The sequence below is a fragment of the Chiroxiphia lanceolata genome, chromosome 13 (genome assembly GCF_009829145.1).
Source record: "Chiroxiphia lanceolata isolate bChiLan1 chromosome 13, bChiLan1.pri, whole genome shotgun sequence".
In the NCBI taxonomy this organism is placed as follows: Eukaryota; Metazoa; Chordata; class Aves; order Passeriformes; family Pipridae; genus Chiroxiphia; species Chiroxiphia lanceolata.
Window position 1 is genome coordinate 20,138,522 of NC_045649.1, and position 16,633 is coordinate 20,155,154.

The 16,633-nt window shown below is 41.4% G+C and overlaps 1 long non-coding RNA gene across 2 annotated transcripts in view; it reads left to right on the top strand.

Moving 5' to 3' along the window:
* The window catches only part of LOC116793557, a 94,877-nt gene extending 78,725 nt beyond the window's left edge, over positions 1-16,152 (top strand). For both annotated transcript variants that reach the window (XR_004359526.1, XR_004359527.1), the window contains exon 6: positions 16,050-16,152. This is a non-coding gene — a long non-coding RNA (uncharacterized LOC116793557). The remainder of the gene's footprint in view (positions 1-16,049) is intronic.
* Positions 16,153-16,633: the final 481 nt, after the last annotated feature.

Genomic DNA, 16,633 nt, shown 5'->3' on the forward strand with positions numbered 1-16,633 from the left:
GATTTCCTTCCTATATGGAATTTTCTGCTCTGAAGCAGATGACATGTCCTGAGATGCACTGGCAGTAGAGGCTGAGGATGTTCATGGGGGATTGGAGACTCAAAGGAAGAGAATCTCATTAGGCTTTTTAGTTTCTAAACGCTTTCCGCACGCTTTAAAAAAGTTTTGAAACAGATTTAGTAGCAGTTCTACTGGTATCAAGTGGTTAGCTTATTTGAGATTGAACAGCAAATAGTAGTGAAGACAAGTGGAATTCATGTGAAAATGAGTTAGCAGGAAAACAGACCTTAGGTAGCACTATATATATTAAAAAAAAATCCAAACAAACAAACAAAGAAATGCCCCAAACCCCCAGAAGAGCCAGAAGAGTGGCTGTGCTTATTTGTGCTTTGAAGTCTCCAGGAGTTCAGTGTACTCAGACCAAATCCTGTTTGTGTGGGAGACCAAACTTTCAGTCTCCAGGCTTGTGGCTGTTCCAGGATAAGCTGCTGGCTGTGAACCACTGCTGGAGAAGCCCCCACAGGCCTCTGCCTCTGCAGGAGGGTTAAAGGAGAATTTTGGGAGGAAAATGATCTTTTAATTTTCCTTTTATTTTTTTCCCTCCTCCTACTGTGCTGGCCATCTGCATCCTCCAACCAGAGGAGAGGGATAATGCACCATAAAGCACTTAGAGTGGGTTGGTGAGTCCAGGAAAGCCTTTAACAGGGATGGCTTTTTTTTTCACAGAAAAGTAGTGAAGTTGTTTATTAGTTTCCAAAGGAAACTTACTTTGCTCTGAAAAAATTTGTGGTACCAGTCAGTCCTATGCCTGTCCTGTGCTATAACTCAGTGTGTTCAACACAGAGGGGAAGGATAAAGCAGAGAGCTCGAGGGGAACAGAGCACTGAGAGAGGGCAAGGAGCAAACCCTGGGCTGGTGGCAGGTCAGGTCTGTGTGGGCTCTGCTCTTGGTTGCTCAAGTCCAACTCTGGAGGGTGAAAATGGGCTTCCAGCTGAACCCCAGGGACATGTGAGTGGAGAATAGGGCTGTGTGGGAGGCACAGGGCAGGAGGAAAAGCAGAGCTGCATCAGGTGCCCAAATGAATCCAGTTGGTGACAGGTTTGTTTGCAGTGTGTAAATACCTAAAACTTGTGCTCACACTTGAGTAAGTCCATAGAGATGAGATAAATAATTTTGCAAAACTGATGGTCAGTGCCTACAATTTTTAATTTATCAAGCAGATGGACAAAAGGAAGAATGTTGGATGTTTTCCTCTTGGATGACACACAAGGTTCCTGATGACACAGGCATTATTTTCCCTCATGTTGATGCCAATGTTGAGTGTTGTATTTCATAAGATATTTTAAGCGGGACAGACTTGATGTTATGGAAATGGAAAAACGTCAGTCATGCTGGAATTAGACCAGGAGAGAAGAATGACAAGTGATATTAAGTGACAAACTCAGTACTTAACACCAAATACTGAAGGTTGTTCCATTTTCAGTGTTTTTACTCTGAATATTTAAAAACTCATTCTTTAAAATCAGAAATAAACCAGTGGCAGTTGCCTTTACTCTGCAGTCTTTATTCCTGTCCTAGGGAAGGTCATTACATGGTGTTAAAGAGGCATGATTTAGAGTGTGTAAATTCAGTACTGTGAATTTTCTATTTTGATCCTCTACATTAAATTTCTGGGCTGTGTTTTGTGCTGGGAAGGATCCACTGAAGTTTTTGACATGTCATAAATACAGATCAGAGTTCAGCTTGGCCATGGTGATGAACATCTGGAACAATGTCAAGTCTGAGAGGGTTGGGCAGGACTTTTTAAAGCTCTTGGGGTGATGGAATCCATAGTCCTGTCCCACACCTTATTTAAGCAGAAACCTCAGTAATATTGTTGGATGCTGAATGGAGTCTCGAGTTTGACTTTTTTTTAAAATTTTTTTTTTATATTTTGGAAAAAAATCTTAATTTTGGATTAGCTGGTTATTTTAAATGTGTGTAGGGTGTTTAATTCTATTCTATAAGGGTAATTTTAGTACTAGCCATGCTGGGCTCTGTTAGTACTTTTAACAGTAATTTGGTGAATAATTTCTTTAACAAAAAAGTAGACATTCCTCTCTGTTGGAAAGTAGGTATTTTTCTTTTCTTTTTCAAATATGATTTGTAGCTGGACTTTTCTCTTCAAGTGGGGAATTCTTCACTTGTGGTGACAAGAACACTTTTGCTTGAATGAAGAATTAATTGGAGACTTAGTTAATGGTCATTTATTGGAATGACCAATAGACTCCTGCGGAACTGAGTACAAAGCCCAAGTTATTGAACTGTAGTGCCCTCTGAGGGCATCCTGTGCTCATTTTGGCTTGGTATTTATAAAATTACCTGTGAATAAATTCAGTTCTTCACTGTGGTGATTGAAACTCAAATTTATCAGAACTTTAAAAATCACAGAAATTTTTTCCTTGATGTTGAGGAACAGAAACTACTGAAATATCTGAGCAAGAGAAATGGAAGGAGAGCACAGAAAGCTCTCACAGAACTATTGGAACAGATTGAAGTGAGGCTGGTACCTAAGTCACCCTCCACCTTTGTGCCCTTTCAAAAGGGATCCTTCCTTCCACTGATTTTGGGTCACTAAATCTCTGTAGTTCTCTCTTTTGCCTTTTCTGAGAGGCTTCCATGAAGTTTCCACTCCTCTGTGACCATGGAAGGGGGGTTGGAATGAGATGCTCTTTAAGGTGCCTTCCAACCCAAACCATTCCATGGTTCTGCTCTGGGTGTAGAAATCAATAATGCCCGTGGCAACCACTGGATTTGTACCATATATATATAATATAAATTATTCATTGGTTTTTTGCACCATCAAAATTGCATTCCATATTTTTTGGGGATTGAAGGTTGAATAATTTTCAGTATACCTCATGTCCTACTGAAACTGGGTCCATGTGAAGGGCTTCCATGATGCCTTTCTCCAAGGAGAAACTGCACTCCTTTATTTCTCTCCACTGATGGAGGTACAAGGAGATCTGGGAATGTGCTCATAATTCACGTTTAAATTTCTGTTCTCTGTAAAAACACGTGGACCTTGTTGGAAGTGGAGCACTGTGGGCAGGCTCAAAGAGTGCAGCCCACACCATGTGTGGATTAGGAAAACTGTATTGGCTTGCAAAAGGCCCAGGGAGATAAGTTAAAAATTGATTACAAATTAGCAGCAGGCACAGCAGCCAAGGCTGGAGTGAAGTGTGTGATTTGTTTATGTTTACCTAATCATAATTTAATTTTTTACTGTTAATGCTAAACCAGTTTCCTAAGATCATGAATTCCCAGTGTTTTGAAGATTCCAAGAGAATAAGTGATAAAAACATACAGAGGAAAGCATGACTGTGCTCTACTGCACAGTCCAGACTTCAGAACAGAATTCTCACATGCAAGATGTTAATAATTAAAATTAAAAACCTGCTTTGTCCTCAAATAGAATCTCAAGAGTTCTGAAAAAAATAAATATTTTGTTACCAAATTCGTTTTCTAGTTTTTATTTACCGTTGTTACTCCTCTTCAGAGATCTCCTTGAAGCTCACTTAGCTACAGGAATACAGAGGGTACAGCTCGTGTTTATGTTTCTATGCATTTGACTTTCTTTTTCCACAAACTGAGATATTTTACAAATAAGATTTTTCTCTTCGTGCCACCTGTGGTGTGTCCCAAGGAGGATGCCAAAGGATGAGTCTGAGGAGACCAACAGTATTCTGGAAATAGAAAAGGCAAGACAGACTGTAGCAGATTCTGTTCTGTCTTAAAAAATAAATCAATGTGCTGGAAGCAGGAAGTGATGTCTTACAGGATATTGCTGTGGAATTTAGGTTTTCCCTTCTGGTTTGAAAAATCTAAGACTTTAATTTACTGCCCTTGTGATAATTTCAGCTCAGTGCTGAAACAAAGATGTGAACTTCTGACAGGAAGGATATGTCTTTGTCCAAAGACATTTGAAGAACAGTGAAGGACCAAGAAAAGATCTCCAAATTAGCAATTCTTAGTAATGTACATTCTTCAGTATTAATTCCCTGGGAATCAGAAGTAAGATTAGCATCAGCTGTTACTTCTGGCTTGCCAGTAACCCAGCTTTCAGCTAAATTAATGCACCAATACTGAGTGTTCAGAGCTTCTCCATGTGTACCCATGGCCTATTGAATGTAGAATTGAAGGTGTGTGAGTAGGAATATTACAACTATTTTAAATTATTACCCATATCCATTATATGAGAAGGCTTTTTCTTGTAAGGCTGTGAATCATGAGACACCAGTGGAGAAGGCACCTGCTGCCTGCAGGATGTTTGGATATGTCACAGGGATTTCTGTTCCACATTGGTTTGTTTCCGTGGATTGGTGCCTAACTTTGAAAGTCAAGTTCAGTATTTGCAAACAGCCTTGGAGAGTTTTTCATCATTTATGTGTCCAGTGGCAATAATAACTTGGAAGAAATGGGTGATGGTTTAATTGCTTTATTAAAAGAGGATCTGGCTTGCTTTGTGAGAGACTTGTTCGCAGGTATGTTTGCTGAGCGTTATACCAATAATTCTGAGGGAGGAGAACACAGAATGCACTGGTTCACCATCAGTACTTTTGACCTGTACTCTTCTAACTACTTAAATATTTGCTGTGTAATAGCATAAATAACTATATTTCACTAGCCTGACTGAGCTGTTTGAGTTCCAGCTCCACTTGGCAGAGCTGTTCTCCTCCACATGGACGAGTGGGAGTGTGTTCAAGGAGGAGAACTGAACTCAGCACACAAGGTGTTTTTCATGTCAACATTCATGTACTTGGGGTTTTTTTTTTATCAGGAAAGGCTGCTCTGAATTAGGACTTGAATTATGCACAATTCTAGGTGTCTAAGAAGAAGAAAACACCTTCTAGTTGGTAATCAAGTGAATATGAACTTAATATTTTCAATTCAATATGACTGAGGAAAGGAGGGATGGCCAGGAATGACACGGAAGATCGAAGACTGTTATTGTGCCTTCAGTGTGCTGGAGAGTTGGGGTGCAAAGGTGTTTGACTTGCAAAGAGCCAGGAATTGGTCTGGTTTCCTCTGAAGCCAAGAGAAAGCACCACCCAAATCCTGCATCAGATGTCTTGGCTCTAAACCAGAGACTGAGGGCATGAGGAGTCCCCTCAGGTGTCCTGCTCAGGGCACATCTTGCTGTACTCAACTCCATGATGGCTGAAACGCTCCAGGTTGTGTTTTGGTACTAATATGAGTAAAAGAGCAGGGGAGGGAGATAGACTCTAATTCCAGAATAATGAAAGTTGTCAAAACTTACTCCAATGGAAGGATACAGTGTTCACTCCTCTCTTCCTTAGCATCCAGACCTGGTTTTGGCTGGAGTGAGTTTGTAGTGCAGTTACTGACAGAGACATTGTTATCAAGAATGAACAAATCGAGCTGCAGTTGGTGAATGTGTGTTAAATCATCCTAGTGATGACATCAGAAGTTTGCATTGTACCAATATACATGGAAAATATGGGATCTGTTTATGGAGTAATGCAGAAATAATGTGGATTTGTGGATTAGTCTCTATAACAACACCAGATCCAGACCAGAACATTTCACTGCAGTGCTATGAGGATTGGGAAGGAGAACAATGCCTTGCAAAAACATAAGAGAGAGAGCAAAGGGAAGGTGAGAAGCAAGTGCTTAAGTGTGGATTCTTTTCTAGGTTATAGCTCTTTTATCTTGAATAGTCTGTTGGCCCTAAATGTCTGGAATAATGTCATTACATGGGAATTCCTTGGGGAAATGAAAACTGTCCAGTACAAAGGACCTTGATGCTTTGGGGGTGTTGGGTTTTGCCTCTTTTTTTTTTCCTGGGCATGATAATTAGCTGTATGTTAAACTGGGTAGAAGACACTTTCTTCATTCTTCATAGTGATAGAACATCTGAAGTTGAAAACTTGCCTAAATATGAGAAATTTAGGTGTTCATTTAGATTGTTTTTGGTTTTGTAGTTTGAATGATGTATTAGTGATTTATTATGTATTAGTATGAATGATGTATTAGTGTTTTTACACTGACTGAAAAAAATTACAGCTAAATTAGGGAGTCTTTAATCTTCAGTAATTAAATTATGAATTGATTTCACAACAAAAGATTAAGATGTGTAGATGTCTTCTAGAATAGCTTGATAATGAATATCTGAATACTTAACAGTAAGAATACATTGGGATTTTTCTTGGAAAGGTAAGAAAAGGGTATAGGGTACTGTAAAAGGAAAATTAAATGAGTGTATTCTTTTCACACTGAGGCAATTTCAAGAATAGTATAATGACTAAGAGTATTAAACATTCTTAAACTCATACACAAAGGTATGGCAAAGGTATATGATTTCATTTATTCTATGGAGTTGTGCTAACTGAACAAAAGCCTCAGTGAGCCAAGTTCTATTGAGATTTAAATAGATCTGAGTTGAAAAAGAATAAAGTGTGAGGTGAGAAACCAGCTGGTTTGTGTGTTGTAGAGCTACATGACAGTGTTTCCATCCCTGAGCTACTTCTCCCTATATTTTAGGGTTTCATTGTTCCCCTTGGCTTTCCCAGTCCCCAATACTCCTGCATGTCTCATAAAGAGTTTTTTTAAGAAAAATAATCTGAGTCCTTTGTGTGTCTCTGAGCTTTAAAAGCACACAGTGAAGTGGAAACCCTGCCCAAATTTACCTGCCTCAAGTCAGACATTGATTTATTATGGTAGTGCCTCTCTGTTCTGGTGAGAAAAGATCCCAAAACCCAAGGGCAGGTTCTCCCAACACACAGAGGTGTATCAGAGTGAAGCCCATGGGGCAAAGGACAGTCTGCTGGGGCCTGCCCTTGTGAGGAATGGTTGGGAGGGGTGAGCAAAGCCAGGGGAGAATCTCTAGATAAAACTTAAGATGTGAGAGCTGGAAGGAGTGACAAGAAAGATTTCCCTCTGTGCAGCAGGATTGGGAATCAAAATAGAGGGTTGTTTTTCCAGGCATGTCTCAAACAATTTGGGTCAAAATCCTCCTTAGTGTAAGGCCGTGAGACCACAGAGGGGCTACCCTGGGTTAAACTTGTCCTCAGACTGTCTTGGGCAAGGGAAGATTTCTAGCTTTGAAGAAAGCAAGCCAGACAGATTTATTCTCTTTTAAGTATCTCCTCCTACACGGTTGTACCCTTTTCTCTGCGTTAAAAGTTTTCACCAGGAACCCCCTGGTTTAACAGCCATCTGTCAGCCCTGGGAGACAAAAGAGCAGAATTGCTGAGGGCTGAGCTGAGAGCTCTGGAGAAAGCCTGAAAAGAACTGTCCACTTTTAAGCTGACCTACATTTAATTATAGGGTTAGAGCTTTTAAATGGGCACTGGGATTTGAGATTGGATGAAGCTGCAATTCCTGTAATAGCCTGGAGAACGTGGGCATTGTGAACTCCTGTTTATTCAGAATTGATGTTGTGTCTGACATTGCCCAACTCTGCAAAGCCTCATGCAGCAGAATAACAATGACAAAAAAGGCAGAACTTGTCAGTTTAAGATAAGTTTAAATCCTTTGCACATATAGTGAGTTTAATATATGTGTTAATAAGAGTGTCTAGAGCTTTTATTTCATAGTCTGGTTGTTGCAGCAGAGCTGAGTGAGGGTTGTTAAAATGCTGTGATCTTTGAACATTGGTGAGCTGTTGCTAAAAAAAACCCTAACACCCAAAATTGTTCAGAGGCTGAGTTAGTTACTGACATTGCTCAGTCCAGGGAGACCTGAAAAGAGGAGTCTCTTCTAGATTAATATTAGGATAAATGAGTGTCATGGTTTCAGATAGCCCAAAATCCAATTCTCTACCTCCATTCCCCCTCCCACATCTCAACCTAATGTGAGATGGGTTTTTCCAGACAAAACACAACCGGACTCAAAGTGGGGGAAAGGGAATATATTACAGTGACTATACAAATAAATACTACAATACATTATACATAACCTTAGCTATCTCTACTATGACATAAGTATTTACAATGGATCAGATCTCTTCTCCCCTCCAAATAAAAGTCCAGGAGGGAAGAAGGAAGAGATCCTTTCCAGTCTCTCAGGGCAGCAGCTTCTTCTAAGGCAGCAGGCTCTCTTCTTGCAGCAGCTGATAGCTGGATCTCTGCCAGCACACACGAGGGGGTATCCCTGCGTTTCCCAGGACAAGGGTGCTATCACCACGTCATATCACGAAGCACAGGGGGTCTTCGCGACAGTCCTTATCTTCGGGGGACTCAGCCCCTTGCAGAGCTCCTGTGCCCTGCCTCCAAGATGGCTGCGAGCTTCTTTGTAGCTTGCAGCAAGGGAGGGCCTCAAGGTCAACCTCCCACACTCCGTCCTGGCTGAGCTCTCAGGATGACCGAGCTTCTTAGCTCCTTTACTCCATCTAGGACTTCTAATCAGTAAGAGTCCACCCCCTCCATTTTTGGAGGGATCTCCAACGAGGTTTAGGGGAGTTTTGCAGTCCTTACTCCCAAGCTTTCTCTCCGTAGAACTTAGTTCTGTTCTCTGTTGCCGGTTCTCTACCTCAGCTTGAGCAGCTCTGAGTCTTCCTTGGCTGCATGCTGTTCCTGCTGCTTCCCTGGTTCAGGTCTTATCAGTTGGCTTTTAGCCATAACCTCTGGACGCTGCCACCGCTTCTGCTCTGTCTCTGCTCACTCACGATGGAAAACATCCTCCAGCTCGCAGCTACAGACACATAGTCCAGCTTAACACTGTTCCAAGTCTCTGTAGCCCCCAACTGGGCTGGAGGGGGCCCAGAGGCCCCGAGGGGCTCAGAGCCCCTTCCTCATGGCTCACAACATGGCTACTTCTTCTAACCCAAAACTACAACTCTTCTCTTCCGTTTGGTTGTGGTATGTTTACATTTTTGCGGAAGCGCTCATTGGACAGAATTTCAAAACTTCCAGGGGTTTCCACCCCTTGGGGTCTACCACTTTTCTTATCCTCTGGGGGAAAACAAAGTCCAAACCACTACAATGAGGCACTATGGCAATGGTAGAACTTGCTGAAATGACGTATTTTCTTATAAAGATGGTGACCACTGCCTTGAGAGGCTGAACTAATTTAACACTTGAGTGCACTGAAGGAGTAAAATTCTTGATACTACACAGGCATTGTAGCTTGACTTTTTGCCACAGAGTCAAATTGTTACAGAGAATGCTTTTGGTCCCTGCCTGCATATCCTGTTCTGTGCAGTGAGGGGGTTGTGTGCAGGGCAGGGGCCTTTCCTGACATCTGACATTCCTGACATGGAATTGGAAAAGGCCCTTCCATCAGACAGGTAGCAGGAGATAAGTAAGTCTAAGGAATACTTAGATACTTAAAACCTTCCCTTTCCATGTTGACTACATGCTTGGATCCCAGATTTATAATTACCTGGCAGGTACAGAAAGCACTGAAACCAAAGTGATTTGTCTATTAATAGTACACTTTTGCATTTAATTCTCCTTTCTCCTGCTTATCCCCAAAACACAGGGTTGTCAGCCAAAAAAAAATACTGATTTTCATGAGCAGAAATATTTTCCAAACATTTGTGAACACTCTCAGTATTGTTTGCCTGACTTAACTGGGCAATGAAAAATGCAATGTGAGAGAAAATATGACTGAAATTGGGAACGAGATGTGGGACTTCTACTTTTTCATTCCCTGATAACAAGTTCAATGCTTCATATCAGCTCCTTACTGGCAAAGGAACTGCGAATTTGTATTTAAGGATACAGCTATCTTAAAACATGAAAATTGAAGTTATTTGTCCATGATCAACATCTTTTTGAGCAAACCTATGCACAGAAGAGTTCTCTCAGTTCTGTCAGACCCAATAGTTGAAAATACCTAGTAAGAAAGAAACACTTCAATGATTAAATAGTCAACGTTGTTTGGGGTATAGAAGTAGTAACTACAGTAACATCTCTGTGTCTGGGCCACTTGCCAGTGAGAGTCTCACGTGAAAATTGATGAGTAAGCAGCAAGTTTAATACTGCAGCTTTCATTGCTTCACTGCTACCACTGGAAAGTATATGAGAAATACATTATCCTCTTGCAATATATTTATAAATAGACCAATTTCAGAATTAGACCTTTTATTTTCATGTTCTGCTCTGCCATTACCAGGAATACATTCTCTACTTTTTGGGACAAATGTACAGCTCAATGAATAGTATTGACCATGCAATTCTTATTTTTATGATTTGGACTTTATTGACTGTAAGAAAACTATTTTCCATTTTTGTCCTTCAAAATAAGGAGGAAAGAAAGCAGTAACCCCATGATATTGTTGTGGTTCGAGCCATGCCACCTTTGGCCTTGTTTAAAGAAGAGTAAAGTTATGCAGTATCACTGCTGAATGCAGGAGCCACTTCTTTGTTTCCTCACCTCCTTTTTAAGCTTTATAATGTGAGCACAAACAGCTCTGTCAAACAGCATTCTTTCTCAGTTTGGACTCCTGTGAAGACGATGCTGAATCCTCACCTGAGCTAAAGGAAAGGTGGATAATCTTCTAGGTGGGTTCCTTTGTTTCATCTGTAGGACCTGGATGCTGGTTTGAGGCAGAATTCCTCCTCTTCACTTAGAGGACATGTGCACTTAGGAAGCAGCAGCATTCCCAACTTCTGGAAGCGTGGAGTCAGTTCCTTCAGTGCTGTGAGTGGTTGTGCAGCACCTGAGCTGTGGGAAGATGAACAAACCTTCCTACGGCTCCTTCTTAACCTCAGAGGCAGAATCCCACGTTGGGTATGTAGGCAGAGCATCCTGAGATGCTGTTCCAGAGTGAATGCCACAGGATGCACTCCCAAAAACACAGGATGATATTTTTGCAGCTGGACATTGTTATGTGCCATTTCAGTCTCTCAGAGCAGGAAAGGAAAGCATCCTTTCCCCCATTTGATCTTGTGCTGTGTGCAGATACACTTTGAAACATAAGTGGCACAGCTTCTCTTTGCTGATTGCTGGTGAGGTGTATGTGGTGTTTATCATTATTCATTCCTTTTAGAAGTGTACAAATTGAAACTGCATTTGAATCATATTTGCTCTGTGTGGAAGATGCAGCTGCAGTACAGTTCAGGCTGGTGTGAAAGCAGAAGAGGAGGCTGTGACTGCTGGCCTTGTGTGCTGCAAACGCACAGAGGAGTTTATCATCTTACTTAAAGGGAAATACGTGTGGCTTTCAGGTACTGGGTCCAAAAAGGATTGTATGATGTTACAGCAGATCTATTGAGGTCCAGATATCCATCATTGGGCTGGAAATAACGTAAGGAGAGTAGCACTTTTGTATTGCCCTGTGAATTTGGTACCATTTTAGAGCAGCCTGGGAAATGTGAGGAGAAAAATGGTGCTGCAGAGTGGGAGGCCAGTTGTGGGAGGTTAAAGAAAAGCTGAGCATGAAGGAGGGGGAAAGCAGCAAGGTAAGGGCAGTGTGTTTGCTGCAGGGAGGGGGAGGCTTCAATCAACTGCAGAGTATTTTGACATGTGCAGGCATTATGAAGAGTCATTACTGTGTGCAGTTTTGGGCACCACAATATAAAAAAGATCTGAAGCCACTAGAGAGTGTCCAAAGGAGGGACACGGACATGGGGAAGGGCCTTGATTTGAAGCCGTGTGAGGACACTGAGGGCACTTGGTGTGTTCAGCTGGAGCAGAGGAGACTGAGGGGAGACCTCAGTGCCGTTCCAATTGCTGGGCAGGGGCAGAGGAGGGGCAGGGACTGAGCTCTGCTCTGGGGGGACCAGGGACAGCAGCCAGGGAATGGCTGGAGCTGTGTCAGGGCAGGTTCAGGTTGGATCTCAGGCAAAGGTTCCTCCCCCAGAGTCTGGTTGGGCACTGCCCAGGCTGCCCAGGGCAGTGGGCACAGCCCCAAGGCTGCCAGAGCTCCAGGAGGGTTTGGCTGATCCTCTGGGGCACAGGGGGTGACTCTTGGGGATGGGCCTGTGCAGGGCTGAGAGTTGGACTCGATGATCATTGTGGGACAAATCAGCACATTCTGGGATTCTTGTTCCAGTGTGTTCTTAAACATTTAAAACTCCGTAGTATTTTTCTTAAACTAACCCACTTTTTAGTTGTGATAGTTAGTTAGATACTGTTGTGAAACCACAGGCACACAGAATGTATCTGGTGTCTACGCCTCACAGGTTCTGTGCTGCTGTCCCAGCCTGCTGCAGATAAATCCCTTCATCCTTCCCTTCTCAGCTTCAACTCTCTGCTCTGCTTAGCACAAAGTGCAGCTCCCGTTCCTCCTGCTCCAGCTCTTTTTTCCTCATAATCTGCTGTGCTGTGTCTGTGCTGTCCTCACAGGAGCTCTCCCTCCAGCTACCCCCGTGCTGCTGTCCCTTCCACGGTGAGCTAAGCAGAACATCCACTGAGAGTCCCTCCCTCCTCCCAGCAAAGCACAAGGAGCTGCAGGATGCAGGGCAGTGCACAGTGGCACTGTATGAAATCAGAGCAGAGCCATGGACAGGAATCACATATGATTCAATAGTTTCATTCTAATATGGGTTTTTCAAAAGATGCAAGTATGGATTGCTATCTTTACTTTTGTCTGACCTTAGCTTGATGTGTAGGAGTTGAAACAATAACTATTCCTCCAACTCCATCACTGCTGTCTCCTCTCCCCTGCTACAGAGACTCCTTTCTCCTGACCAGAGACCACCCAATTTGCTCAACCAAACAAGGGATGTTGGACATTGCTGAGACTTTTTTCTTCAGGGACGTCAGGTATTGTTGGTCAGAAACTGGAATAAATCACTTTGCAGCTTCATCTCTGGCTTGAATAAACTCAAAACATGGAAAAGCCATTAATCTTTTGCCTGCGGTGGGGCAGGAAGGAACATGAGAGGGGTTTCACAGGGACCATTAAGCTTGTGATGAGGGTACCTGGAAGGGGCTTTTCCTTACAAAACTGGGCTGCTTTTTTAAATGTACACTGGGGAAGTGAAGGGGAGATCACAGATAAGGAAGAAAAGAAATAATTGCTGTTATCATACTAAAAGAACTTTATGAGGACTTCCATTAAATCCTCATGACTTCTAGTTATAGCAGCATCTTCCTCGAGTTAAATTTTTAATTTCTGAACTATCTCATTTTGTCTCCTAACATTGTAGACCACTCAATGTTAAATAAATGCACAGGTTCAGAAAAAATAGCAGGGGAAGAACCAAAAAAGCAGTACATTTGTTACTCAGACTTCTACAAAAAACCCCTCCTTGACATGTATTTGATAATTTAAACAAGTAAGTCTTTATTTGCTATTTATTTGCCTTAAATAACTGAACTTATAATTATTGGATACCTATAATGACACAAAGCTACAGATATAACATAAACCTGAGGATGTGTCATACTGATTTCTAACAAATACCCACAGGAAGGCACCAATTAATTCCAAAGAAGCCATTTTCACTGAAAGGTGGGTGTAGATAAATAATGTATAGAAATAAAGTCTATTTGATGAAATAGACTCAGAGCTTGTGTTTGTATTGCCTTTATCTGTAACACACAGGCTGAGCCTGTGCTCATTGTGTCCCATCTCCTTGCTGGAGATGCTCTATCAGTGATGGCAACAGTCCCTCTGTCCCATCACCCTGCTCAGAGAAATGTCTAAATAACACTATGACAGCACATTCCAGCTTCTCTTGTAGTATTTCTGCTGCCACCATGGCTGTTTTGGTAGTGGCATAAAAGCAGTAGTTTCCCTTCAAGTCTGTTTTACATTCATCCCTCTTTCTTCATCCATAAAATTGTAGAGATTGAAGATCCACATCACCAAAAATTAACATCTTAGATTTTAAGTTTTGTGGGTGTCACATTCAAAGTATTAGTTTAGGTATTTTTTGAGTGCCCTACTAAATGGTAGGTAATGTAGTAGGACACTCATAAATACATCATGGTAATATTTGTCTCTTCAAAGGTTTATATGCATATCAGAGAAGGTATGAGAGAGGGTACAACAGAAAAATAATGTTAATAAAAGCAGATTTTGCTTTATCAGGTTGTTTTAGTACATTTACTGATATTTTGTGTTTTACTTCTGTAGGGTTCAACTGTATTTTAAAAGAATTTATTGTGGGGTTTGTGTTTAATGTAAGAATGAAAACCCACCTGATGCTTTTTCCTTTGTAACGTGTAAGCTCGAGACTTTGTTAATAAGTACTTCTGGCAGAGGAGAACAGTACTGGGAAGAAAACACTGAAATTCTGATGGTGCAGCCAGTTTCTGAACTCCTGGTTGTGTTCTTTGCCATGCTCTGTGCCATGCTCTGTGCCATGTTCTTTGCCATGTTCTGTGCCATGTTCTATGCCATGCTCTGTGCCATGCTCTGTGCCATGCTCTGTGCCATGTTCTTTGCCATGTTCTGTGCCATGCTCTGTGCCATGTTCTGTGCCATGCTCTGTGCCATGCTCTGTGCCATGCTCTGTGCCATGTTCTGTGCCATGCTCTGTGCCATGCTCTGTGCCATGTTCTTTGCCATGTTCTGTGCCATGCTCTGTGCCATACTCTGTGCCATGCTCTGTGCCATGTTCTGTGCCATGCTCTGTGCCATGCTCTGTGCCTCCAGAGCAGTGCTGATGCCCCAGGGCAGAGAGGATGGGGCTGGCTGGGCAATCCTGTGCTGCACAACTTTCTGCACAATGAGTTTTTCCCTCCTTCCTACTTATCCAACCAGAATTTAGAATTACCATATTTTCTTTTTCATAGGAACTTTTGTAAAGGGTTTTTTTGCAGCAGAACTGGGTCAGTGCTCTGTTTGCATTGCTAAAATAATGCCTGTAGAGTTCAGAGGTAATGCTGCATCATGTGTGCTGGTTGGGCTGACAGTGATTGCAATTAATTTGTAGCACTAACTGTGGTGAACACGAGTCCTTGTGTTCCATAGAAAAGATGCTGCTTCATCCAGGAGAAATGTCATGTAGAAATAAAGAGGATTTCAGTCATTACCTGTTAGTTCCACCTGTAACCTCACATTGCCACTACCTGCTATTTGAAGGAAGAATTGTTCGTGTGGCTTAAAAACCCTCTCTACTCTTGGTGGACGTGAGGAGAAGGATATAAGTAAGTTTTCCAGGTGTGAATGATCCACTGTAACAGAAATATTTGTGTCCTTTCAATATTCTCATACATGTTTCTGTACTGTAACAGATAAACCTGGAGCTTGTCTGTTCGCAGCTTGGTGGTGTTAATTACACATATTTAAACTGGGATTTTGTGGGTTTTTAAATATTTTAATTTTAGATTATAGAAACAAAAATTCTTCTTGAAATTCTATGAAAACGTTGAGCTTTTTAGTTTGCTTAATATAAAGTTACATGATTAAAATGTATTTTTGTCTAATCTAACATTTGGGATTAACTGGGTACAATTCTGCCTGTTATATAAATATTTTAGCTTCTATCAGGGCAAAGTTCATGTTTGCTTGAATTTCAATCAGTGTCAGGGGGACTTAATTCAATTCATATAATGGTTGCATTGGCTGTTGCTTCGGACCTCTAAAAGCAGAATTTATCTAAAATTACTTAATAGCAATCTTCAGAAAATGAGGTTACCTTTTAACTCAATCTCAGTTCTTAAATATCTGCTTCATGATCTGCAGTTTTTAATGCTGGAATTTAGTCATCTTGTCTGTATTCATGTTTAGTTAATGGCAGATTTAAAAAAACCCCAAAAAACCAAACCAAAGCAAAACAAAAAAACCCACCAGCAATTGAATTTCTGTGTCCAAAAGGATACCTCTGCCAACACTTTTGAAATTGTGACATTACATTAAGTATTTCTTCCATCATAAAATGGTACTGAGAAAGAATAACCAGATGTATCCCGAGCTAATTTGAAATTTTTTACCTGCACCAGAAGGAAAACTTTGCTCACTCCTTTTGAAAGTTGTTAAGTTTTTGCTGTTGTTTAACAGCAAAAGTTTTTCCTGAATCAACATGGCAAATACCAGGTTTGGGGATTTTTTACTTTACAGAAGCTCTTGGAGTTTGTTCGTAATTCTCATATCAAAATTCATATTCTGCTATTGCATGGGATATTTACCTGATGTCTGCTCTTTTCAGATTTGCTGTAGGAACATCTGGCTTTTTTCTTCAACAGGAGAGAATCCAAAGAGGAGAAAAACAACTAGACAAAATATCTTAGTTATGAATTGTCATTTAATAAATGTGCTTTCTCTGGATGATTCATGGATTTTATGATTACATTCAATTATTTTTCAACAGCTCATGCTCCATTTGATCAGGAATTTCAGTCAATGCCAACTGATTAATTATCATTCTATGAGTACCCTTTTGTCTAATAAACACTCATAATGAGCATGTTCAACCTTGGCATCTATAAATGTCAGCCATGTACTAATAAAATGCTGGGATGGGATGCTGGAGGTACTCAGGCTTTAGCTCTGGTTTTGAGGAGACAAAAAGCAACCTCTTACCCTCGTCTTGCCCTTTCCATCCCAAGGGGGAGCAGCAAGGGTCGGACTTCCTGAGTCAGGAACAATTCCACAGTGCCCTGGAGGAACACTGGGAACTCCATTGTCTTGACCTTCATTTCTACATGTTTTGCACAATGACTCCTGGAAACTTTCTGAAGTGGCTTTTCCCCACTGTTTGAAGTGTTCATTTCCATTCTCACTCTGCCAAAA